Below are 26,610 nucleotides of genomic sequence, written 5' to 3' on the forward strand. Positions count from 1 at the left end.
GGCGCCTGTAGTCCCAGCTACTCGGAAGGCTGAGGCAGGAGAATGGCGTAAACCCGGGAGGCGGGGCTTGCAGTGAGCTGAGATCTGGCCACTGCACTCCAGTCCGGGCGACAGAGCGAGACTCCACCTCAAAAAAAAAGAAAAAGGCATGGGAGAATTTATTTATTTATTTATTTATTATTTATTTATTGAGATGCAGTTTCACTCTTGTTGCCCAGGCTGAAGTGCAATGGCACGATCTCTGCTCACTGCAACCTCTCCCTCCTGGGTTCAAGTGATTCTCCAGTCTCAGCCTCCCAAGTAGCTGAGATTACAGGCACGTCACCACCATGCCCAGCTAATTTTTGTATTTTTAGTAGAGACGTGGTTTCACCATGATGGGCAGGCTGCTCTTGAACTCCTGACCTCAGGTGATCTGCCTGCCTCAGCTTCCCAAAGTACTGGGATTATAGGTGTGAGCCACCCTGCCCAGCCAGGCACATGAGAATTTTTTTGTTTGTTTTTTGAGACGGAGCCTCGCTCTGTCACCAGGCTGGAGTGCAATGGTGCGATCTCTGCTCGCTGCAACCTCCACCTCCCAGGTTCAAGTGATTCTCCTGACTCAGCCTCCCAAGTAGCTGGGACTAGAAGCACGTGCCACCACACCCAGCTAATTTTTGTATTTTTAGTAGAGACGGGGTTTCACCATGTTGGCCAGGATGGTGTCGATCTCTTGACCTCGTGATCCACCAGCCTTGGCTTCCCAAAGTGCTGGGATTACAAGCGTGAGGCACCACACCGGCGAGAATTTTTAATAAACGAAATACATGATATTAATTTTTTGAAACCCACTTCTTTTATGCCCTTTGTAAATATTTTTCTACCTTTCAAGCCCTACTAATATAATGCAATTTACAGCTAAAAAACTGAGATCAAAATAAGTGAACAAATCTCTTCAAGGTGACAAATCCAGAAATGGCGGTGCTGGTTAAATAACAGATGTGTCTGACTCAGGTTTCAAATCAGGCCATTCAATCACTTGAGAGATTCTTCCACCTACTCCTGCTCACTTACGTGCTCAAGAACGACCCATTCAGGAGACACTGCACTATTTCTCGGTGACTGTCCCAGGTGCATTTTACTTTGCAAGTTCTTACACCATCTCACTGGAGTCAGTTTGTTGTTGTTTTTGTTGCTTGTCTTTTGGGATACTGTAGCAGGATTGATAAGGAATCAGAGAGACTGATGGGGTTGAGGAGGATATTTATTATTTAGGTGCACCAGCCCAGTCGGATTAACATCCAAAGGACTGAGCCCTGAACAAAGAGTTAAGTTACCTTTTAAGCATTTCGTGGGGTGGCAGGGGGAGATCTGTGCAGGGGGAAGCATATTACAGAAGCAAGAAACAAAGACAGTTATTCAATTAGCTGACACATGCATTACATAATTTTTTACTTTCCAGGGAAAAACATGTTTTATGGTTTGAGTTTATCTGTCTAGTGACCTTGCAGCTGCACAGCTAGAGAAACACAGCTAGGAGAGAGAATGCTGCACAGCTAGGAGAGATAATACTCGCTAGCCACGGAAAAACAGGCAGTTAATTTTTAAAGGACTCCAGCTCTTTCTCTTTCTCGGGTGAATTAGGTTTTCTTATATACAACTGAGTTTCTGCTTACATATTCTTTAATTTCATTTAATTTCTGTTCCATTTCCCCCCTTTTGTGCTTTTTATAACAAAGGTGTTAATAGAAAGTACCACTATTTGCCACCTCTTCATGGAGCTGAGCTTTTTCTTCTACTGGCAGTGGCTGATATTTGGTTAATGCCATTAACTGCATGGTAGTGTGTCAGGTTACTATTGCCTCCATAGTTGACTGAATATTCCTAATAAACAGGGGATAAAAGGCAAGGGAGGATGAGGCAGATGCCAAGAATAAGCAAGAACTCACCAACGAGGGTTTTGAATCTTCCAAAGTTTGAGAACCATCCTCCAAAAAAGGCATCCAGGGACCACCCGGACCATGTCTGAAATGGAACATGGGTCAACTTGTGCATTCGAGCTGTGATTTCCGTGACAGCTCAGCCATTAGTATCAATTACCAGGCAACAGTTAGTTAAATTAAATTTTCCACATATTCCCCTTCTGAGGCTGAGGCAATCTAAAGCCAGTCTATTTTGATATATAGCACTTCTTATTTGTGTTGCTTGTATTGCCAATAAATCTAGTGCCTTTGATGTTTCATTGGTTATAATTTGAAGGACTGCCTGCAACCTTATGATGCAGCTGAGCATATAGATTGGGGTGCAGTATCTCCATGACCTGTCTTGCACCCAGGTAGCTGGCCTATAATATTTAATGGTTCTTTCAGGAGGCCATTTATTATCTTTTTACTTTCCTACGTCTACATCTTTTTTGACATTTATGTCTATTTTTGTGATTATGCTTCTTCTAGTTCTTCTTTTATTTTCATCATAAACTGGATATCCTAAGAGTTCCACTTGTTTTAGAGGAATTAGAAAGAAGGATGGCTTGATTGTTCTTAACACACATGCCCCTGTCCATTTAGCTGGCAGTTGCCAATATGCCTGTGCTCCACAGGTCCAATATAGGCCAGCGGGTGCCTTCCAAGCATGTGGAACCTCTAGCTGATGCCAAGTGTGGCTTAGAGAATCAAGAGAAAGGATTTGCATTTGACCCAGCCATCCCATTACTGGGTATATACCCAAAGGATTATAAATCATGCTGCTATAAAGACACATGCACACATATGTTTATTGCAGCACTATTCACAATAGCAAAGACTTGGAATCAACCCAAATGTCCATCAGTGACAGACTGGATTAAGAAAATGTGGCACATATACACCATGGAATACTATGCAGCTATAAAAAAGGATGAGTTTGTGTCCTTTGTAGGGACATGGATGCAGCTGGAAACCATCATTCTCAGCAAACTATTGCAAGAACAGAAAACCAAACACCGCATGTTCTCACTCATAGGTGGGAATTGAACAATGTGATCACTTGGACACAGGAAGGGGAACATCACACACCAGGGCCTATTGTGCGGGGGGAGGGATAGCATTAGGAGATATACCTAATGTAAATGACGAATTAATGGGTGCAGCACACCAACATGGCACATGTATACATATGTAACAAACCTGCACATTGTGCACATGTACCCTAGAACTTAAAGTATAATAATAAAAAAAAAAAGAGAGAGAAAGGGTTTGGATCTGGTAAATAGAAGTCGTTCTTGGCATTTCTCCATAGAGTTTTGTTTTTAGCCTCATCATAATACTGTTGTCCTAGGCAGGTTGTTTCTCCTACTGCCTCTGTGAAAGCCTTTCCCCATCAGGTGATACAGTACTTTCCAATTATGGAGGTTTTTCACAACCAAACACTGACTGAGGCTGTTGATTCACTGGCAGGGTTAAGCAAAGTGAAGTTATCTTGTGGCATTAATTTCTTTGCCTTCCATGGCCACTGGTCCCCCATATTAGTTCCTCCACATACACAGCATGAGGAAATTCCTAAACTGCCAGCTATGTTTTCACCTAGTTGAGCAAATAAGTTTTCAGTTGATGGGGGAAGCTCAGGCACTGTCTGCTGAAAATGCTTATAGAGGCCGGGCGCAGTGGGTCAAGCCTGTAATCCCAGCACTTTGGGAGGCCGAGACGGGCAGATCACGAGGTCAGGAGATCGAAATCATCCTGGCTAACACGGGGAAACCCCATGTCTACTAAAAAATACGAAAAACTAGCTGGGCGAGGTGGCAGGAGCCTGTAGTTCCAGCTACTCGGGAGGCTGAGGCAGGAGAATGGCGTGAACCCGGGAGGCGGAGATTGCAGTGAGCCGAGATCGCACCACTGCACTCCAGGCTGGGTGACAGAGCAAGACTCCGTCTCAAAAAAATTATAGAATGACTTACAGACTCGGAATTGTGGGGTTGGAAGCATTTGAGTCCTTCTAGTCTTTTTGACAATTGGTAGTGGAACTCCAAGGCCTGCTCCTTGTCTATCAACTCATAATAGTGCTGTCCGTCCTGTAGACCAAAAAGGTAGCTCTGGCTTTAAGATAGTAAAATTTAATGGATTGCATGTCCTTGTCTTATAATCTGGTTTTTGGGATTATGAACATAAGTGGCATGGCAGGCATCAAAGTACAAGGAAATAGGCCCTTTATAGGAGGGAGGGGCTTTTTTGGTTCAAGCTATAAGCTCTCCTTTTTTTTTCTCTCTGATTTAATATGTACTTTAAACCAGAATTCTTAGGGTAAGAGCATAGGGTCATAACACACAGCTAGCTGATTATTTCTTGGGTCACAGACTGAATAGGTGGTCTGGTTGTATGTGCAGGTTCCTAACTTCGTTTCTGTACATTTATAGTAGGTATGGTCCAGTAGAGTTGTAATTATGGTGTTCCTTACTCAGGTAGTGTCTACACAGTGTGGGCATTTTTTTAGAGACTTCTCCCGTTTTAGTATAGAATTATAGCTAGGCTTATGAATTGTATCTACATTTACTTATCTGGAGATGGTCCTTTTAGCTTTGGCTGTGCGTAGACTAGTCAGCTTCCAGGATGTGACTACAGTAGAGCTTGCAGGATCCTCAAGCTTCAGTCATACATAGATGACCAGCCTCCGGTGTGGTCAGATCAGGACAGTTGTCCTTCTTACTGGTGGTTGGGTTTTGCTGTAGGACTATTCAGGTGGGGTGATCTGGCTAATCCACTGGTCATCATTAGGAGTCACTGCTGCTGCTAGTTTCAGCCTACTATGGTGAATCCAAGGTGTGACACCTGCAAATTTAACAGCAGTGGGAGTGGACATTATTACAATATGGGGCCTATCCTCTATGGGTCTTAGAGTGGTTGGTTTCAATTTTTTTTAACCGAAACAAAGTCCTTACGTTCAAAAGTGTGTACTGGGTCTGTTAGACTTATAGGCATTTTTTTTTATGGGTGTACTGGGTCTGTTAGACTTATAGGCATTTTTTTTGCATGGCCATATTTAAACCCTGCATTTGCCTTCTCAAAGTTAGTTTTCCTAGTTTATGGAGATTCCCTTTAATCTGACTTATGATGGGGTGTGGCTGGCTGAACAAAATTATAGAGTGAATACCCAGTTTGTTGGGTGGGAGTGCACCTGACTCAGAAGAGAACCATGGGCAAGACCTGATCCTACCTTTGATGAGTTTCTTGACAAAATTTCCTCAGCAGCTGTTTGAGAGTCTGGTTTATGCACTCCACTTTACCTGAGCTCTGCAGCCTGTAGGCTGTATGTAATTTACACTTTATTTTTAATAGTTGAGTTAAGCCCTGAACTATTTCAGTCACAAATGTTGGTCCATTGTTTGACCTTAGAGTTAGAGGCAGTCCAAATCTGGGAATAATGTCTTTTAACAACACTTTGGTCACCTCTAGTGCCTTCTCTGTCTGGGTGAGGAAGGACTTGACTTATCCCGAAAAGGTGCAAATGAACACCAACATGTATTGATAACCCCCCATCAGGGGAAATTCAGCCCCCAGTATTTCAATGTGGGTCCTTTTCTACTTTCCCTAAGTGTCATCCAGTCTGAGAAATAAATGGAAAGAGTACAAAAGAGAGAAATTTTAAAGCTGGGTGTCCGGGGGAGACATCACATGTTGGCAGGTTCTGTGATGCCCCCTGAGCTGTAAAACCAGAAAGTTTTTATTAGCAATTATCAAAGGGGAGGGAATGTACGAGTACGGTGTGGGTCACAGAGATCACATGCCTTAAGGGCAACAAAAGATCACAAGGCAGAAGGTCAGAGAGAGATCACAAGGTCAGGGCAAAACTAGAATTGCTAATGAAGGTCCATGTCCTGCTGGGCACACATTGTCATTGATAAACATCTTAACAGGGTTCAAGAGCAGAGAACTGGTCTGACTAGAATTTGCCAGGCTGGAATTTCCTAATCCTAGCAAGCCTGGGGGCACTGTAGGAGACTAGGGCATGTTTCATTCCTATCTTCATCTGCATAAGGCAGACACTCCCAGGGCGGCCATTTTAGAGGCCACCCCCGGGAATGCATTCTTTTCCCAGGGCTGTTAATTATTAATATTCTTTACTGAGGAAAGAATTCAGTGATATTTATTTTACCTGTTTTTGGTAATAAGAGAAATATGGCTCTGTCCTGCCTAGCCCACAGGCAGCCAGACTTTAAGGTTATCTCCCTTGTTCCCTGAAAATCACTGTTATCCTGTACTTAAGGTGCCCAGATTTCATATTGTTCAAACACACATGCTTCACAAACAATTTGTGCAGATAAAGCAGTCATTACAGGGTCCTGAGGCAACATACATTCTCAGCTTACAAAGATGATGGGATTAAGAAATTGAAGTAAAGACAGGCATAGGAAATTATGAGAGTATTGATTGGGGAAGTGCTAAATGTCCGTGAAATATTCACAACTTATGTTCTTCTGCCATGGTTTCAGCCTGTCCCTCCGTTTGGGATCCCTGACTTCCCGCAACACCCCCCTCTTGGTGCAATTCATTGAAGATCATAAACAGTTTTTCACAGGGCATGGCTCCTGTTTCCTGAACTCCTGGGGGCTGAGCAGGTCCTTGTTTTGGATTATTCTGGGCACAGGATAGACACTGTTCACAAACTGCATGGGTGATGGCAGAGAGCGATGGCACATAGAAATGTCAACCTATCAAAGTCTCTAGGGTCGTCCTTCTAATGTGTGTTCCTTGATGGATCTACTTCACAAACCTTGGACTATTGTCTCTGGGGTGGCTAGCCTCCCATCAGAGAATAGCCACCTTGCATCTTTAATATATTTTCCTGTTTTCTGACCAAACCAAGCCTTTTCATTTGGAGCATAGCTTGAGATCTCCGGGAGTGGAATCTCCAGGAGGAGAGGCATAGCTAAGGCTTCTTCTTTAGAAGGTGGAGTTGTCATTGCAGCCTGCTTTGACTCTTTGTCTGCCCTTTTTTTTTTTTTTTTTTAGCCTTTAGTGTTCTTGCTTTTTGGTGCCCCTTGCAGTGCATCAGTGCCACCTCTTTTGGGGCCCATACAACATTTAAGAGCTGTAAAATTTCTTCCTTGTATTTTATTTATTTACTTCCAGCAGTTAAAAGTGTTTTTTCTTTGTAAATAGCCTCATGAACATGCAAAGTGGCAGATGCATATTTGGAATCTGTGTAAATATTTGTCTTTTGGTCTTTTGCTAGCCAGAGAGCTCTTGTCAGAACTATCAACTCTGCTTTCTAAGCAGAGGTTTCTGTAGACAAAGACTGCACCTCTATTACTCAGTCCAAAGTCACCACTGCATATCCAGCTCAGCAGACTCCTTTTAGTACGAAACTGCTTTCATCAGCAAAATATTCAATGTCTGGGTCCCTGAGGGGCCAATGTGTTAAATCTCTCCGGCTTGAGAACACTTTATCTACCATGTCCACGCAGTAAAGAAGAGGGTCTCCTGGCACTGACTTGATGAGGAGCTAGGTAGCCAGGTTTAGGGTATTCACAGTCTCTAAAGTCAATTTATTAGTTTTTTGCACCAGTAGGGCAGTGGCAGCAAGTGTTTTTAAATAAGGAGGCCATTCAAGTGCCACAGAGTCTAATTGTCTGGATAGATATGTCACTGGGTGATGCCATGACCTTATGGTTGAGTTAGAACCCTTATGGTCTCCTTTTCACTTATGGATATATAAAAAGAAAAGCTTAGTTAGTTAGATCTGGCAGTCCTAAAGCTGGGGCCTGAGTTAAGCCTTCTTTGATTTCTTTAAAAGCCTTCTCTTGGTTGGCCTCCTAGAAGAGGGTATTTTTCTTTCCTCCTCTTTGTCACTTCACGTAATGGCTTAGCAATGAGCAAGAAATTTGGGATCTAAATGCTGCAGAACCTTGCTGCCCTTAGGAACTCTCTTATTTGATGCAGGGTGGTTGGAGTACAAAGTGCACAAACAGCCTACTTTTGTTCACTACTAAATCATCTTTCCTCTTGGCTTACATAAAAGCTTAAATACTAGACACTTTTAGAGGAGATTTGAGCTATTTTCCCCAACACTTTATATTCTGCCTTCCACAGCAGGTGCAGGGGGTCTTGGGTTTCTCCCGGCTGCAGTAGCCCTTGGCCAGTGGCTTTTTTTATACCATGGCCTTGACCATTTCCTTTATTCTTTTGAACTTTATCCTTCCAGTGTCCTTTCCTTTTGCACTGTGAACATTAATTTCTCTTTAGCCTTGGCCAATTTTCAAACTCCTGTCCAGAGTAGCCTTTTCCATGACTGCGTTCATGCCTGTATCCATGCCTCCTTGTAAAGCCAGCTTCTTTTCTTGTAAGGACTGCTGCTAGTAAATTAGCCTTTTTTAAGCCTCCGATCAGCCTTTTTCTTTGCCTCCAGATCTCGGTTAATGTACACTGTGGTAGTCACTTTAATAAGCTGAGTAGCATTCACACCTATGGAGCTTTTAACTTCTGCAATTTATACCTGATATCTCCTTGGGCCTGCCTTACAAATGCCATATTCACCATACACTGATTTTCAGCAGCCTCAGGGTTAAATGGAGTGTACAACCAAAATGCCTCACAAAGTCTTTCATAAAACTGGCTGGTGCTTTTATCTGCACCCTGGAGAACCTCTGAGATTTTTATATTGGTTGCCTTTTTCTTTGATCATCCTTTAAGCCTTTGCAGAAGTGCTTCTCAGCACTTTTGTGGGTGCTGAAGGTGAACTGCATCATCTGGGTCCTAGTGGGGGTCCTCTTGTCTTCTTAAGAGGCATAAGCATGACTTGGGCATGGCTAGACCTGAGATGGCCTGCCTGACTTTTTGAGCCTTTCACTTTAACTTTCCAGAGCTCTGACTTCTCCTTTTCTGGTGAGACTGGGGGCATGTGTCCCTTTAGCTCCTTAAGGGCAGTTAGTTTTGGCAAAGGGGGGTAGATTGGAATGTAGGGAGGAGGGGTCTCCATTCCCTCCTGTGGTTCTTGCAAAACTGGTTTCCTCTTTCCTGAGACTTTTATTTTGTCTCCATAGCTTCTGGGGCAGCTGATTTTTACTTTCACTTTTGGCTGGGCAGTGCTACAAGCCTCTGTGATTTTCCCTGTAACTCTGTAGCTTCCAGTGCAGCTGATTTCTCTTGACATGAGCTGCAAGCTTTCTACATTAAACTGCTAGGCAGAGCTGCATTCATTTAGCCATGAGTCAATATAAAGACTAGATCTGAATGCCCTGGCTGTCCTCTGACCCTAGTCACCACCTTAAAACATGGCCAATGTCTTCATCCACATTGCCTTCGGCCAGCCATCTGACACTAAAAGAGGGCTATTCTAATTCACAGTATGTCCTTAACTTTTGAGCATCCAGTTTCATCCCATGATCACTTCTAAATCCTTTTTAAAAATTCTGTATCACGCACTTCAAAGGAGTTGGTTTGGATGCTTTCCCTCCCACTTCTTCCCTTGTGGCACATTTTCTTTTTTTTTTTTTTTTTTTTTTGAGACGGAGTCTCGCTCTGTCGCCCAGGCTGGAGTGCAGTGGCCAGATCTCAGCTCACTGCAAGCTCTGCCTCCCGGGTTTATGCCATTCTCCTGCCTCAGCCTCCCGAGTAGCTGGGACTACAGGCACCCGCCACCTCGCCCGGCTAGTTTTTTGTATTTTTTAGTAGAGACGGGGTTTCACGGTGTTAGCCAGGATGGTCTCGATCTCCTGACCTCGTGATCCGCCCGTCTCGGCCTCCCAAAGTGCTGGTATTACAGGCTTGAGCCACCGCGCGCGGCCCCTTGTGGCACATTTTCACTCTCACTTTCACTTTCACTCTCAGGTCCACCAGACTGGGTCCTATTATGAGAGTTTCGGATGCTGCTTAGCCAGGAACATGCCTTCCCCTGTCATAGCTTGCTGTGGCTGTGAAGTTGGTCCTATCAGCCGTATGCAGCATCCTAGGTCTGAATTCCCCCGCACTCACCTCGGAGCACACAGCCCATGCTAAGGGATCTGTGTCTCCGTACATCACTCCTGTGTTGGCCTCTCCCAAGACTGGGGGCTGACCACGAATACAATCCAGAGTGGCTGGGGGTGGCAGGAGTGGTGGTTTCTTTCACACACTTTCACATGCCTCCCCTGCCCAAGGACTCCTCATTGGATGAAATGAGCCTCTCTCGTGTCCTGGGTGAGCCTAGTTAGGCTCCCACATTCACACACATACACACATCATTCATACCCCAGGACTCCTCATCAGATGAAATGAGCCTCTCTCACGTCCTGGGTAGGTTCACATGCACCCACACACTCCCAATTCCTGTCTCCAGATCAAGTGAACCACTTTCACTTCGTTAGTGGGGACATGAAATTGGTCCAAATCGGCAGGCCACTACTGCTACCCCCAGCCACTCTGGGTTGGATTAGCAGTTGGTCCCCAGGAGGTGATCAAGCTCCCCTTCATCCCTATGGGACAGGCATTCCTACCTTGGGCCCTTACTCCTTACCACAGTTCCTGAAGTGTTGATACTGTCCTGCAGCCCCATCCCTGGTTCCATTGTGCTGCCAGGCAGGGTGCTGGGACATGGGGAGAGTCGGTCTCCATCTGGGTGAAGCTCCCCTGTGGCACGCCTTGGATGCTGGGTCTCCCCTGGCCCCAGGGCCCTAGTCCTGCAGGCAAAGGAGACAGTAAATCTGTCATCTCCAATTCCAGACAAGCCCCCAGAAATGTAGTGGGATTGATAAGAAATCAGAGAGACTGATGGGGTTGAGGAGGATATTATTTAGGTGTACCAGCCCAGTTGCATTGACATCCAAAGGACCGAGCCCTGAACAAAGATTTAAGTTACCTTTTAAGCATTTCGTGGGGTGACAGGGGAAGATCTGTGCAGGGGGAAGCATATTACAGAAGCAAGAAACAAAGACAGTTATTCAATTAACTGACACACGCATTACATAATTTTTTACTTTCCAGGGAAAAACATGTTTTATGACTTGAGTTTATCTGTCTAGTGACCTTGCAGCTGCACAGCTAGAGAAACAGGGTCTTCACAATGCCTGGGAAAGGAGGAGAGATAAGGCTCGCTAGTCACAGAAAAACAGACAGTTAATTTTTAAAGGACTCCAGCTCTTTCTCTTTCTCAGGAGGAATTGGGTTTTCTTACATACAACTGAGTTTCTGCTTACACATTCTTTAATTTCTGTTCCAATACTGTTTTTTTTTTTTTTTTTTTTTGGTCACAAATTTTTCACTTTTTTTTTTTTTTGAGACAGAGTCTTGTTCCATCGCCCAGGCTGCAGTGCAGTGATGTGATCTCGGCTCACTGCAAGCTCCATCTCCTAGGTTCATGCCATTCTTCTGCCTCAGCCTCCCGAGTACCTGGGACTACAGGTGCCTGCCACCACACCCGGCTGATATTTTGTATTTTTAGTAGAGACGGGGTTTCACTGTGTTAGCCAGGATGGTCTTGATCTCCTGACCTTGTGATCTGCCCGCCTCAATCTCCCAAAGTGCTGGGATTACAGGCGCGAGCCACTGCGTCTGGCCACTTTTTTTACTCTTTTTCTTTTTTTTTTTTTTTTTTTTGAGACGAAGTCTCGTTCTGTCACCCAGGCTGGAGTGCAGTGGCCAGATCTCAGCTCACTGCAAGCTCCGCCTCCCGGGTTCACGCCATTCTCCTGCCTCAGCCTCCCGAGTAGCTGGGACTACAGGCGCTCGCCACCTCACCCGGCTAGTTTTTTGTATTTTTAGTAGAGACGGGGTTTCACTGTGTTAGCCAGGATGGTCTCGATCTCCTGACCTCGTGATCCGCCCGTCTCGGCCTCCCAAAGTGCTGGGATTACAGGCTTGAGCCACCGCGCCCGGCCTCTTTTTCTTTTACTATATTTATTTCACTATTCTTCTGCCCCCTTACAGAATCCAGGGGCAGAAATTATTTCTGTGTTTTCCCCTCATTACCAGCATCTGATTGGTTGAACAGCAATTTGTCTCCAAGAAATGAAATCTGGGTTGGGTGAAGGCAATTTTAACACCTTTTCAAAGTTAGAGTACACCAGAAGATTCCTCTTAGCCCCAGGGTATCCACTTTCTCCCTTGAGAGGATACGTTCCATACTTCAGGTCATCCTCAGACAGAAAATAAACCAGAAGCTGATATCCACTGGACACTCTAGCTGACATAACCATAGCAGATATCTTGGTTTATCCTCAGACAGTACTAAACCCAGGACTAGCAAAAAACTAAAGGGTGGCTGAGGACACATCACCGCATAAATTTTCCAGAACATAACTTTGACCCAAAAACAGTCTGATAAGACCTCTGTGCCTAGAGAAGATAAAACAAAAAGAGACACAGAGATTTTCTACAATACAGAATCAGGGGATTATTATTTGCCTTCTCCTCATGGGAAATATTTACAAACAGATAACATAACTTCTTAAAAGCACCATTTAGAGCTTTGCCAAAAAATGATTAATTAAAATTTGGTATAAAAAAGTACACTAAAAGACAAAGAAGTGTTAATATGAACTAGGGAGAAAAAGCTGGCATTTGGGAATTCCAGAAGAAACTGGAAATTTAGTATCTTACTGCAAGCCAAAGTGAGGCTGGAGATACAGGGCATGGGTGTTTAGACTTAAGACCCTGCTTGGGACACAGGTGAAAAATGCAGCAGAAAATCAGTTCCCCAGGCTGTGTGAAAATAATTAAGTTGTAGGCAATTAGACTGTGTCTCTAGTTTCTGGGTTCATTGTAAAAAAAAAACAAAAAAACAAAACAAAACAAAAAACTAACTCAGGTGCATTATTATTAATTATTACATTCAGAGAAACAAAATTCAGGCTTCGCCAGTTATAAACTACTGATTAAGCTCTGATTACATAACCAGGAAATTTTCACCTTTAATGTACTGAAGCAGAAACTTAATAAAATAACAGAATAATAACATAAGTAATAATAGTAAAGATTATAGTGATAGTAAGAGAAATAACAATAGCTCATACAATGAATTGCTGTATTAGCCAAGGCTGAAAAGAATTTGAGTAGCCCCCCTGAAGTTAAAGTTAGAAGAGAATATTAACTGTCTGTCCCAAGAAACATTAATCATATCTACCCTCCGCACATTTTGTAGGCTCTGTAAGCTCCTGTTTCTTTCTTCCCTGCACAGCTGCAAAGTCACAAGACAGATAAGCACAAGCTGCAAGCCAAGTTTTCTCAGAGATGTGAGACAAGCAAACATGTCACAGCAACTTTTGTTCTCATTTCTGTAAGCCTGCTTCCTGCTTCATGCAGTGCCCACCTCAAAATGCTTAAAGGGGACTCATTTCCTTTGTTCTGAGCTCAGACTTTCAGGACATGTGTCCGCTGTGCCAGAGTACACCTTAAATAAACACTTTCCTGCTCTCCATTTGGTCTCTCCAGTTCCTTACTTTCCCGCAACAGTACAAATTAAGAAACCACATAACTGTACCTAACCAATTACTAAATTTGGTTTTCTTCATTACGTAGTTTGCAAAATGTCAAGTGCATCCGTGGAAGAGACCACCAAACAGGATTTCTGTGAACAACAAGGCTGTTTATTCCCTTGGGTGCAAGTGGGTTGAGTCTGAAAAGAGAGTCAGCAAAGGGAGATAGGAGAGGGGCAGCTTTATAGGGCTTGGGTAGGCAGTGGAAAGTTACAGTTAAAGGTGGTTATCTATTGTTAGCAGGGGAGGGGATCACAAGGTGAATGGTGGAGAGATCATGGGACTCATTGTCAAAGAGAAGAATGTCACAGGGTCAATTGATCAGTTGGGATAGGGAAGGAACAAGTCATAATGGTAGAATGTCATAAGGTGGGTTAGTTATTTAAGGCAGGAACTGGCTGTTTCACTTCTTTGTGGTTTTTTGGCTGCTCCAGACTTCTTGGCTCCTGTAGGCCACCTGGACATATATGTGCAGGTCACAGGGGTTATAATGGCTGAGCTTCGGCTGAGGCCTGACATTCCTGTCTTTTTATTTACAAAATATAAAGGTATAAGAAAAGATAAAGAAAATGTAAGTTTTTAGTGAGGGTCATTGGGGTAGGGGTGATATTTCTCAGGACTGCTTCAAGTGTGACCAGAGACTACATGAACATCTTACAGAAAATTTTATAATGAGTTAGTCCAGTAAGTTTTGGGTCTAGGGTGCATTTTTATGTGGCTTAAAAGGTGCCAGTTAGCATATTTTTGAGCTTGGAACTGCTCTAATAGTATAAGTTCTCTAAAAACAGTAATCAGGCATATTAGCTTTAATGTAGGTGGCGATGAGTTTTTAGACCAAGGAAGGCATAATGTTTTACATACCAAAGCTTTTTGTCCCCATTTTCCATCATATGAATGGGATTCCCTGTTGTTAAGTCAATGACCTATTATATTACCCTTTTCCCATAGGTGTGGGTGGTGATGTGAATGGAGAAGTTCAATAGTTCTAATTGCAGATCCTATGTGGGAGAGATAATAAGTAAAATAATCTTTGTTTCCTGGATTAAGGTGAGGAAGAATAAATTTTTCACAATCTAAGAACCACTTGCCCTGAGTTGGAAAAGACTGGTAGAGCAGGTTTTCAGCAGAGGAGTAGGTGGCGGTGATAGAGGAGAAAGAAAAATATTGACCTTTTGGAGTGAGGGCTGGAATATTTGTGGGTGTGGAGGCATTTGCTATTTCTTTTGCTGTCCTGTCAGGATAGGCATTTCCTTTAGCAATGAGATCAGTTGGCTTCTGGTGTCCTTTACTATGAATGATCCCAGCCTTGGCTGACAGGAGAGCAGCCTTAAGGAGAGCCTTTATTAGAGAGGCATTGATAATGGAAGAGCCTTGTGTGGTGAGGAAAGCTCTTTCAATCCATGTAACAGCATGGTGGTGCAGGATATGGAAGGCATATTTACAGTCAGTATAAATATTGATGTGCAATATCTTTGCAAGAGTGAGGGCCTGAGTTAAGGCAATGAGTCCGGCTTGCTGAGAGGTAGTGGAGGGGTGCAGAGCAGCAGCCTCAATGAAAGATGTGGAAGAGACTATAGCATAGCCTGCATTTGCTGGTGAGTAGCAGTTAGGCCTGGTGGAACTGCCATCAATAAACCAAGTGTGATCAGGGTGAGGAATAGGAAAGACGGAAATATGGGGAAATGGAGTGAATGCCAGGTGGATCAGAGACATACGGTCATGGGGGTCAGGTGTGGTATCAGGAATAATGTGGGAGGCTGGATTGAAGTCTGGGCCAGGAATAATGGTAACTGTGGGAGACTCAAAAAAGAGTGAGTATAGCTGAAGGAGCCAGGGGGCAAAAAGTATATAAGTCAGGTGGGAGAAAGGAAATAGATTTTAAATGTTATGAGAATTGTAGAGAGTGAGTTGAGCATAGTTGGTGATTTTGAGGACCTCTTGATCATAGTTTGTGATTTTGAGGACCTCTAAAAATATTAGAGTGGTGGCAGTCACTGCACACAGACATGAGGGCCAGGCTAAAACAGTAAGGTCAAGTTGTTTGGACAAAAAGGCTACAGGATGTTGTCCCGGTCCTTGTGTAAGAATTCCAACTGCACAGCTCTGCACTTTCACTGTGTGTAGTGAAAAGGGTTGGGATGAGTCAGGGAGAGCTAGTGTGGGAGCAGTTTTTAGAGCTGTTTTTAAGGAATGGAAAGAGGAGCGGGGAGAGGATTTGTGATCTATGGGGTCATCTGGGTTTTCCTTTGTGAGTTTATATAATGTTTTTGTTAGGATGGCAAAACCAGGTATCCAAAGGTGAAAGTATCCAACTATGCCTACAAAGGAAAGGAACTGTTGCTTTGCCGGCGGGGACAGAGGTCTGTGAGATTCACTGAACATGGTCTGTAGAAAGAGTGCATGTATGTTGATGGAGGACTATGCCAAGATATGTAACAGAAGGGGAAGAAATTTGAGCCTTAGAGGAGGATACTTGGTACCTCTTTGAGTAGAGATGTTAAAGAAGTAGGATACTGTCCTGATGGGAAAATTGGTAAGAGGGGCTGCAAAGAAGAAGGTCATCAACATATTGAATAAGGTGAGAAGCAGAAGAGTGGAAAGAAAGTAAATCATGAGAAAAGGCTTGGCTGAAGTAATGAGGGCTGTCTCTGAAGGCTTGTGGCAGTACAGCCCAGGTAAGCTGCTGGGACTGATGGGTGTCAGGGTCAGTCCAGGTAAAAGCAAAGAGAGGTTGGGACAAGGAGTGCAGGGGAATAGTGAAAAGGGCATCTTTAAGATCAAGAATGGAATAGTGAGTTGTGGAGGAAGGTATTGAGGACAAAAGAGTGTACGGGTTGGGCACCACAGGGTGGATAAGCAAAACAATTTGGTTGATAAGGCACAGATCCTGAACTAACATGTAAGACTTATCTGGTTTTTGGACAGGTAAAATGGGGGAATTGTAAGGGAGTTTGTAGGCTTTAGAAGCCCATGCTCTAGCAGGCAAGTGATAACAGGCGTCAGTCCCTTTAAAGCCTGTTGTGGGATGGGATACTGGCATTGAGTGGGGTAAGGGTGATTAGGTTTTAATGGAATGGTAAGGGGGGCATGGTCAGTTGCCAAAGAGGAAGTAGAGGTATCCCACACTTGTGGATTAAGGTGGAGAGATACACGGGGAGATCGCTTCTCGGCCTTTTGGCTAAGATCAAGTGAGAGATACACGGGGAGGATGCAAAAGAGGCTTTGGGTTGGGAAGAAGGGTGGCAATGAGATGTGATTGTAGTCCAGGAATAGTCAGGGTAGCAGATAATTATTGTTAAAGTGTCTTGGCCTAATAAAGGAACTGGGCAGGTGGGAATAACTAAAAAAGAGTACATAAAAGAATGTTGTCCAATTTGGCACCAGAGTTGGGGAGTTTAAAGAGGTTTAGAAGCCTGGCCATCAATACCCACAACAGTTATGGAGGCAAGGGAAACAGGCCCTTGAAAAGAAGGTAACGTGGAGTGGGTAGCCTCCATATTGGCTAAGAAGGGGATGGACTTACCCTCCACTGTAAGAGTTATCCAAAGCTTAGCATCCGTGATGGTCCAGAGGGCTTCTGAGGTGATCGGGGAGCGTCACTCTTGCAAGTAAGCTGAGGAGATCTGGGAAGGAGTCAATCAGAGAGCTTTGAGCCAGAGCTCCAGGGCCCTAGAAATGGCTGCGATATTAGTTGGACAGTCCAATTTCCATGTCAGATGGGACATGGCTTAGGAGGAATTCCAGGCTGTGGGCATTCCTTGGCCCAGTGGCCAGTTTTGTGGCACTTGAAGCAAGGTCCATGAGGAGGTTTTAAAGGAGTGCCTGGAGGCTGCAGTTTGGTTGTTCTGAAGTTTTTATGTGTCAAAGGCATGGCTGGAGTTTGTCTTACAGTGGAGGCAAGCAGTTGCAGCTCTGAAAGACGTTGCCATTTGACTGTCTCTTCTCTATTGTTGAACACCTTGAAGGTGAGGTTGATTAATTCTTGTTGTGGGGTTTGAGGGCCAGATTCCAATTTTTGAAGCTTTTTTTAATGTCAGGAGCTGACTGGGATATAAAATGCACATGGAGAATAAGACGACCTTCTGGCTCTTCAGGGTTTAGGGGCTGTAAAGCGTCTAAGGGTGGCCACCAAATGAGCTTTGAACTGGGCTGGATTTTTGTATTTCATGAAAAGGACCCTAAATGCTAACTGATTTGAGAGAGGTCAGATAAAGAAAAAAGGAGAATTAACTTTGACTATCCCTTCAGTTCCTTCATCTCTCAAAGAGGAAATTGTTGGGCAGGTGGGGGAGGGCTAGTCACAGAATGAAACTGTAAGCTGGACCAGGTGTGAGAGGGGGAGGTGATAGAAGGATTATAGGGTGGGGGAGTAAAGGCTGAGGAAGAATTGTTTGGCATGGGGAGGAGCAGCCTGGGGAGGAGGGAAAAGTTCAGATGGGTCCATAGAAAAGGAGGATTTAAAGGACTCAGAGCTTGGGATGGAGACTGAAGAAACAGACAGGAGAGAAAGAAGAAAGATTTGGGATGAGTCATATTAGGAGCAGAGACTAGGGAGGGACCAATGTGTAAAGAATGGCTGGATGTCAGGCATCCCAGACCATTGGCCCATTTTTTGACAAAACGTATCTAGGTCTTGTAGGATGGTGAAATATAATGTGCCATTTTCTGGCTGTTTAGAACCATTATCAAGTTTGTATTGGGGCCAAGCAGTGTTGCAGAAGAAAATAAGATGCTTAGGTTTTAGGTCAGGTGAGAGTCGAAGAGGTTTGAAGGCTTTTAGAACACAGGTTAAGGGAGAAGGAGGAGTGGAGGGTGGAAATTTGCCCATAGTAAAAAGGTAAGTTTAGAGAAGAGAGGTGGTAGAGACACAGAGAGAGAGGGATGGTACTTGCCACCCAGGGGAGGTGGTACTTGCCACCAAGGTGAAGGATCAAGGGAGGCATCCCCGTGGTGATCAAACACCTCTAGAATGTGGGTGACTAGGCCGGGCGCGGTGGCTCAAGCCTGTAATCCCAGCACTTTGGGAGGCCGAGACGGGCGGATCACGAGGTCAGGAGATCGAGACCATCCTGGCTAACACGGTGAAACCCCGTCTCTACTGAAAAATACAAAAAACTAGCCGGGCGTGGTGGCGGCGCCTGTAGTCCCAGCTACTGGGGAGGCTGAGGCAGGAGAATGGCGTAAACCCGGGAGGCGGAGCTTGCAGTGAGCCGAGATCCGGTCACTGGACTCCAGCCTGGGAGACAGCGAGACTCCGTCTCAAAAAAAAAAAAAAAAAAAAAAAAAAAAAAAGGAATGTGGGTGACTAATCAGGAGGCATCCCCGCAGTGATTAGACACCAGGAAAGACTGTAGACACCAAGGAAAGACTGTCTTCCCAAGTCTGTGACCAGCACTGGAGTGTTGGGTCCATGGATAAAACGTGTCTCCTCTGTCTCTACCAGAAAGGGAAGGGAAATGAAGGGAAGGGAGACATTGAAGGGTGGCACCAAAACTGAAAGGAGAAAGAGGTTGAGGGATAGCAAGAGAGGTTGGAGAAGAGAATAAAAAGAGGTCGCGTACCTGATTTAAAATTGGTAAAGTGTTTTTTGGGCCAGTCTGAGGTCCCAAGGTCATAGGTGGATTTTCTCATGGAGCAAAAGGCAGGAGGACAGGGGATTCATCTCCTGAGGGAGATCCCCCGATCCAAGTCACGGCAACAAATGTCAAATGCATCCATGTGAAAAGACCACCAAACAGGCCTTGTGTGAGCAACAAGGCTGTTTATTCACTTGGGTGCAAGTGGACTGAGTCCGAAAAGAGAGTCAGCAAAGGGAGATAGGATAGGGGCAGCTTCATAGGGCTTGGGTAGGCAGTGGAAAGTCACAGTTAAAGGTGGTTATCTATTGTTAGCAGGGGAGAGGGTCACAATGTGAATGGTGGAGAGATCATGGGACTCATTGTCAAGGAGAAGAATGTCACAGAGTTGATTAATCAGTTAAGGTGGGGCAGGGAAAAGTCACAATGTTGGAATGTTGTAATGCTGGTTAATCAGTTAAGGCAGGAACTGCCTGTTTCACTTTCTTTGTGGTTTTTTGGCTGCTCCATTCTTGGCTCCTGCAGGCCATCTGGACATATATGTGCAGGTCACAGGGGTTATAATGGCTGAGTTTCGGGTCAGATGCCTGACACAAAACACTTTCCTTTAAGCCTCTCCCATAGACCACAAACTACAAACCATAGCTGGGTGCTCTACAATTCTAAAACCACTCTTTAATTAAATTCTTAAATGTTTTTGCAGTGACTCACATAAAGTTTTAATAGGCAAAAGTAGGACTGGCCTGGGAACCCCACAGAACAAAGTTCTTCCCATTCCTGGCACTCTCATCATTTCTAGGTTTCCAGGGGGTCCCGGTGTCTTAGCTGTGGATCTCCCAATACCTGCAGGTCACAGGGCCACAGAGGCTGAGCCTATAGGGGCAGAAGACACAGAGCAATGAAGACACAACATGGAACTTAAGCTGCAGCAAGAGACAAAGGCCCCACCAAGCCTGGAAGCCACCCTGTTTCACTTCAGCTGCTTGCCCGATAGGACAGTTCCCAGCCCAGAGTCACTGATTGGATAACTTTATATTTATTTATTTATTTTTGAGATGGTCTCTCACTCTGTCATTCAGGCTAGAGTGCAGTGGCACAATCTCGGCTCACTGCAACCTTCGCCTCTCAGGTTGAAGTAATTCTTCTCCCTCGGCCTCCCCAATAGCTGGGACTACAGCACGAGCCATGGTGCCCAGCCTGCATAACGTTTAAAACCCCACCCTCTCAGGCCCTGAGTGACAGAAGATATGATTAGATGATGGGCCGCAGCCCTCTCAGGCAGGGCTTCTTCCTCCCTGAGCTGAGCCAGGCCCACACCAGAGGATATTTGCATTCAACCTTGCATATAAAGTCATATGCATTTGTAAATAATATATCATATGGCAGACAGGCACGGTGGCTCATGCCTGTAATCCCAGCACTTTGGGAGGTCGAGGTGGCTGGATCACGAGGTCAGGAGTTCAAGACCAGCCTGGCCAAGATGGTGAAACCCCTTCTCTACTAAAAATACAAAAATTAGCCTGGCGTGGTGGGCAGCACCTGTAATCTCTGCTACTGTGGAGGCTGAGGTAGAGAATTGCCTGAACCAGGGAGGCAGAGGTTGCAGTGAGCCAAAATCATGCCACTGCACTCCAGCCTGGGCGACAGAGCGAGACTCCATTTCAAAAAAATATATATGGCTATACACAAATGAAAATAATATAATAACAAATGTTTTAAAATTTCAGCTTTTTTTGGCCAAGCGCTGTGGCTCATGCTTGTAATCCAAACACTTCAGGAGTCTGAGGCAGGAGAATCATGAGGTCAGGAGTTCAAGACCAGCCTGATCAACATGGTGAAACCCCGCCTCTACTAAAAAATTAACTTTGGGAGGCCAAGGTGGGTGAAATCACCTGAGGTCGGGAGTTTTAGACCAGTCTGACCAACATGGAGAAACCCCATCTCTACTAAAAATACAAAATTAGCTGGGCTTGGTGGCGCATGCCTGTAATCCCAGGTATTCAGGAGGCTGAGGCAGGAGAATCACTTAAATCCCCAGGAGGTGGAGGTTGCAGTAAGCCGAGATTGTGCCATTGCACTGCAGTCTGGGCAACAAGAGCAAAACTCGGCCTCAAAAAAAAAATTAGACAGGCATGGTGACATGCGCTTGTAATCCTAGCCACTCAGGAGGCTGAGCCAGGAGAATCACTTATACCCAGGAGGCAGATGTTGCAGTGAGCTGAGATCATCCCACTGCACTCCAGCCTGGGTGACAAAGCGAGACTCCGTCTCAATGAAAAAATAAAAATAAAAAAAAAATTCAGCTTTTTTACCTTCCTGGTTTATGGTCCTTTGAGTAGGCAGCCTGAGATTTTAAAAAGGAGGTAATCTGAAATAGAATGCAAGCCACATGTGAATTTTGAATTTTCTAGTAGCCAAACTTAAAAAGAAACAAAGAACAGGCTGAATTGGTTGTAACAATGTAATCCAATATATCCAAAATATCATTTTAATGTGTGAGGAATATGTAATTATTAATGAAGTATATAAATATTTGTAACTAAATTTTTGAAACTAACTCTATGTTTTACCTTTCTAGCACGTTGCAGTTCAGACCAGGCACATTCCAGGCAGACAGGAGCCACACATGGCAGCTCTGATGTCAGTGGTGTGAAGGGCCAGAGATGAAGGAAGAGCCTCTCCCTCCCAGTGTCTCTCTTCAGTTCCGAGGGTGGAATGGATAGTTGTCATAGAAAGAGCTGAGGGCAGCAGGAATAAAGTAGCCACAGGTAAACCACTGCTGGCCACCTGTTGTCCACCTTTCTTTTAGAAATCAGGCAGTGAATGATGGGGCCACAGGAGAAAAAAACTCTATGTCTTCAGTTCTGTCCACACTCTTGAACTCCAAAGTTTAGATATGGAAAAAATAGATTAAAGGCACTTATTTTGCTCTTTGGCCTTGGCCCTAATTGTCTGGCTGTAGTTATTGGTTTTCTCGAGTGGTGACTGCACTCCTGTGCACTCCTGGAGTGACTGCGCAGGACATCAGCTGATCTGCCCGCCTCGGCCTTCCGACCTGCTGGGATTACAGGTGTGAGCCACTGCGCCCGGCTGAAATTTTCTACATATAAGTGTGTGCCATGGGTGCACGCAAGAGACCTTTTTTGATTTTGGTCATTTGTAGAGCCATAAGAAAAAAACAGTGAACAAAGAGTGTATGATAGCAGAGATGTCTTGATTTTTGATCTTGTTTAAAAAAAAAAAAAAAGTCTATCTGGGCCAGGCGTGGTAGCTCACACTTGTAATCCCAGCACTTTGGGAGGCCGAGGCAGGTGGATCACAAGGTCAGGAGTTCGAGACCAGCCTGGCCAATATGGTGAAACCCTGACTCTACTAAAAATACAAAAACTAGCCGGGCGTGGTGGCACGCGCCTGTAGTCCAGCTACTCGGGAGGCTGAGGAAGAAGAATCGCTTGAACCTGGGAGGTGGAGGTTGCAGTGAGCCACCACCATGCACTCCAGCCTGGATGACAGAACAAGGCTCTGTCTCAAAAAAAAAAAAAAAAAAGCTATCTATATCAATGTTGCCATCCATTTTTGAGAAGAAACTTTACTGGTTAGCTTTACCTTAAGATCTCCAATGGATATACAATTTCAAATGTTTGGAGAGGCCCTTCTGAGTCATAAGATTATCAACCCAAGGTTCAAGGTCCTGAAGTCTTGCTGCAGTGTAGATGGCAAGCAGACCCAATCTCTGGGTTATAGATTATAAAGAGTTTTACTGTCCTCAGTCAGTAAACCATTAAAAGCCTTCCATACCTGGTGAATATATGCTTTGCCATAATGCACTGAAGTTTGCTGTCTTTAATCATATTAGACTTCAGTAGCAGAAGATACACGAAGTTCTATTATCAGGTGCATAAACCATCCAATGACTATTTTATAGTAGTCAAAACATTTTTTTCTCTCTCAGTGAATCTGACTGTCATCAATCTCAATTACAAAAGCAATCCAGTACATTTAGATAGCTTTGCTTAACACTGTTTTATCGGGGCTGAGTGCAGTGGCTCACTCCTGTAATCTCAGCACTTTGGGAGGCTGAGGCAAGTGGATCACCTGAGGTCAGGAGTTCAAGACCAGCCTGGCCAACACAGTGAAACCTCGTCTCTACTAAAAATACCAAAATAAGCCGGGCATGGTGGCAGGCACCTGTAATCCCAGCTACTAGGGAGGCTGAGGCAGGATAATGGCTTGAATCTGAGAGGCGGGGGTTGCAGTGAGTCAAGATGGCACCACTGTACTACAGCCTGGGTGACTGAGTGAGACTCAGTCTCAAAAACAAAACAAAACAAAACTACTGTATCTGTAATACCGTGTTTAAAAGTTTTATAACTTGTATAGTGAAATAAGTACCTTTAGTATGGGAGACTTTTAAAGAAATATTCCATGAGCAAAACATATTTCTTAATATCCTTTTAGTTACTGTTATAACATCAGACTTTTCACTTGAGAAAACTTTTTTTTTTGAGACAGAGTTTCACTCTTGTTGCCCAGGCTGGAGTGCAATGGCACGATCTTGGCTCACTGCAACCTCTGCCTCCTGGGTTCGAGTGATTCTCCTACCTCACCCTCCCGAGTGAGTAGCTGGGATTACAGGCATGAGCCACCACGCCCACCCTGCTGCTTTATATTTCTGAGTAGTTTTCTGTTGTGTGGATGCTCTAGAATGTGTGAATTTATTTTCCTATTGATAGACATGTGGGCTGTTTCTTGCTTTGAGCTATTTTGATTAAAACCTCCATGAATGCTTTTACACATATATTTTTAAATATTTAACTTAATTCTTTATCAGCATGTAAGTGTCACATCTTTGCATTATTTTAGTTGTTACTCAAGAGATTACAATATGTGTCCTTTTCAAAGTTTCAACTTTTATTATAAATACAGAGGTTACATTTGAAGGTTTGTTACATGAGAATATTCCACCTAGCTAGTGAGCATAGTACCTAATATGTAGTTTTTCAACCCTTGCCCCCCTCCCTTTCATCCCCCTCTAGTAGTCCTGTGTAGAGGACAATGTACATCTTTAACATAACACATAATACTATATAACATGACACAGTATTCACGGTTTTCATAAATGTAAAATATAAAAACCTCATGACAGAACAATTCTATTTTCTTCTTTGAGCTTTTGTGCTGTTATTACAATTTTACATCTATGTATTATAAATCCAATAATAGAGAGTCATAATTGTTGCTTTTAACAGTCATAGATTGCTTTAAAAATGAAGGGAACAATTTAGTCAGATCCTTTGGTGCTATGCAAATACACTGCTTTTTTTTTTTTTGAGAAACACCCGCCTCGGTCTCCCAAAATGCTGGGATTACAGGCGTGAGCCACCGTGCCCCGCCATACATTGCTTCTTTTTTTTTTTTTTTTTTTTTTTGAGACGGAGTCTGGCTCTGACGCCCAGGCTGGAGTGCGGTGGCCAGATCTCAGCTCACTGCAAGCTCCGCCTCCCAGGTTTACGCCATTCTCCTGCCTCCGCCTCCCAAGTAGCTGGGACTACAGGCGCCCGCCTCGTCGCCCGCTAGTTTTTTGTATTCTTTAGTAGAGACGGGGTTTCACCGTATTAGCCAGGATGGTCTCGATCTCCTGACCTTGTGATCCGCCCGTCTCGGCCTCCCAAAGTGCTGGGATTACAGGCTTGAGCCACCGCGCCCGGCCCATTGCTTCTTTTTTAAGTGTTAATTACAATTTTTACACTCCTCAGTTAGCCTTGGATACAATAATAACTGTGGTGGTTTTGTGACGATTTCTTTAGCATTTTATCTATGTTGATTAGTATTTGGAATTCTGTAAAAAGTATTTGCCATATCCTTTTTTGGGTTTTTGTTTATTTAAATATTTTTATTTCAGTGTGAATGCATGGGTATTTATTTGATTGGACTTGATTTATTTTATAGGTCAGTATTTTAATTATTTATTTGGATGCTTTTATTGTTCCAGGTTGAACCATTGGGAGTTCTTTCAGGCTGGCTCCCTTTGACATGTTGCCACCATTTTTTTTTTTTTTTTTTTTTCAGTTTTAAGGGCATTTAATCAGGAGGAAAGGTTTGAAAAACTAACTCAGGTGTATTTATTGTTTAAGCCAGAAATAAAGTTTAATTTTTGCTTGAAGATGGTTCTTAATTTTTTTTAACCTAATTCCTAATCCTCACAAAGATCTTTCCAACAGCAAGTTCAGTAAGTTCGGGTAATAGTACGTCACCATTGGCTTCTGGCTCATTGAGTGATGGTGGGATCGCAGTTTCCTCTCTGTAAACTTGCCCTTGACTGGGGAGATACCATCTCCTTAAAAATACTCTTCATATTCCTAAGGAGTGAACTGCTGCTGCACGAATTCTTATTTGCAGAGGGAGTAGCTGCTTCCTTACTTCACCTTCATACACCAGTGCAGCATGAACAGGGGCTTTATTGATGGGGCTTGGGAAGCTGTAATCAAGTCCAGCATGCAGACTGTGAAGGTTTGGTATAGCCGCCAGGAGACAAGGGGCAAAGGAACCAGCCTCTGTGGGCTCTACTGCTTGGGTACATTGTCCTTTCTCAGTTTGTAAGGGCAACTGTGCAGGAAGAGGGATCAGCACTTCACAAACTGGTGGGTGACCTCGTAGATTCCCACAGACTCCTGGGCCTTTTCATCATAGTCAGTCCAGTCCTTCTCCTGCAAATTAATGTCACTGAAGACTGTCCCTGACTCCACACCTTCAGCAGCAAACCCAGCATTGTAAGGCTTGATGGTGCTGCTTAATATCTCGATGGAATTTTCTCTTGCACACAGCTTGCACTTCTGGACCATGGAAGCACTGCCACGGCCCCCCTTCAGTGCCACACTGTCCATCAGCCGGATGTACTGCCACTTGTCCGAAATCTCACCACAGTTGCCACATTTCATCTTCAGGTGCCACCGGAAGTCCTCGCCCAAGGGCCGGAGATTGGTGATGTTCTCCAGCGTGGCTTTGAGTTGCAGGGCGATTTTCCCCATGCTGACCCGCTCCACTCGGTGCTGGCTGCGGCCGTTGCTTTCCGGCGCGTCGTGCCACCATTTTTTTAAAGAGCTTAAAAAAAAAAAAACAAAAAAACATTTTGAGGCCAAGCTCAGTGGCTCACACCTGTAATCCCAGTACTTTGGGAGGCCGAGGCAGGTGGATCACCCAAGGTCAGGAGTTCAAGACAAGCCTGGCCAACATGGTGAAACCCCATCTCTACTAAAAATTAGCCAGGCATGGTGGCATCTATAATCCCAGCTACACAGGAGGCTGAGAGAGGAGAACTGTTTGAACCCTGGAGGTGGAGGTTGCAGCGAGCCAAGATCATGCCACTGCACTCCAGTCTCCAGCCTGGGCAACAAAAGCAAAACTGTCTCAAAAAAAAAAAAAAAAAAAAAAAGCGTTTTGGCTCTACAAGATACTCTACATAACCTATGAATTTTCTGATAAGAACAAAAACTGAAAACAATGGAAACTGGGAGATGCACAGAGACCCTGAGTTTTGGTCACACTGTGACCTGCGTGGGACCCTAACCAAAATGTGAGAATTTTTAACACAAAATTGTAGACCATCATTCTGGACTGATCTTGTGCACTAGGCCC

The 26,610-nt window shown here is 44.3% G+C and overlaps 1 protein-coding gene and 1 pseudogene across 3 annotated transcripts in view; one reads left to right on the top strand and one right to left on the bottom strand.

Moving 5' to 3' along the window:
• ZNF738 (zinc finger protein 738) overlaps nucleotides 1-26,610 on the top strand; it is a 452,488-nt gene that overhangs the window by 233,888 nt on the left and 191,990 nt on the right. The gene's annotated exons all lie outside the window — the stretch shown is intronic.
• LOC104657248 lies at nucleotides 25,074-26,050 on the bottom strand (annotated as a pseudogene). Its single transcript, XR_747259.2, has one exon. The product of XR_747259.2 is annotated as a CXXC motif containing zinc binding protein pseudogene (transcript).

This window comes from Rhinopithecus roxellana, chromosome 12 (assembly GCF_007565055.1).
Source record: "Rhinopithecus roxellana isolate Shanxi Qingling chromosome 12, ASM756505v1, whole genome shotgun sequence".
NCBI classification, from domain to species: domain Eukaryota; kingdom Metazoa; phylum Chordata; class Mammalia; order Primates; family Cercopithecidae; genus Rhinopithecus; species Rhinopithecus roxellana.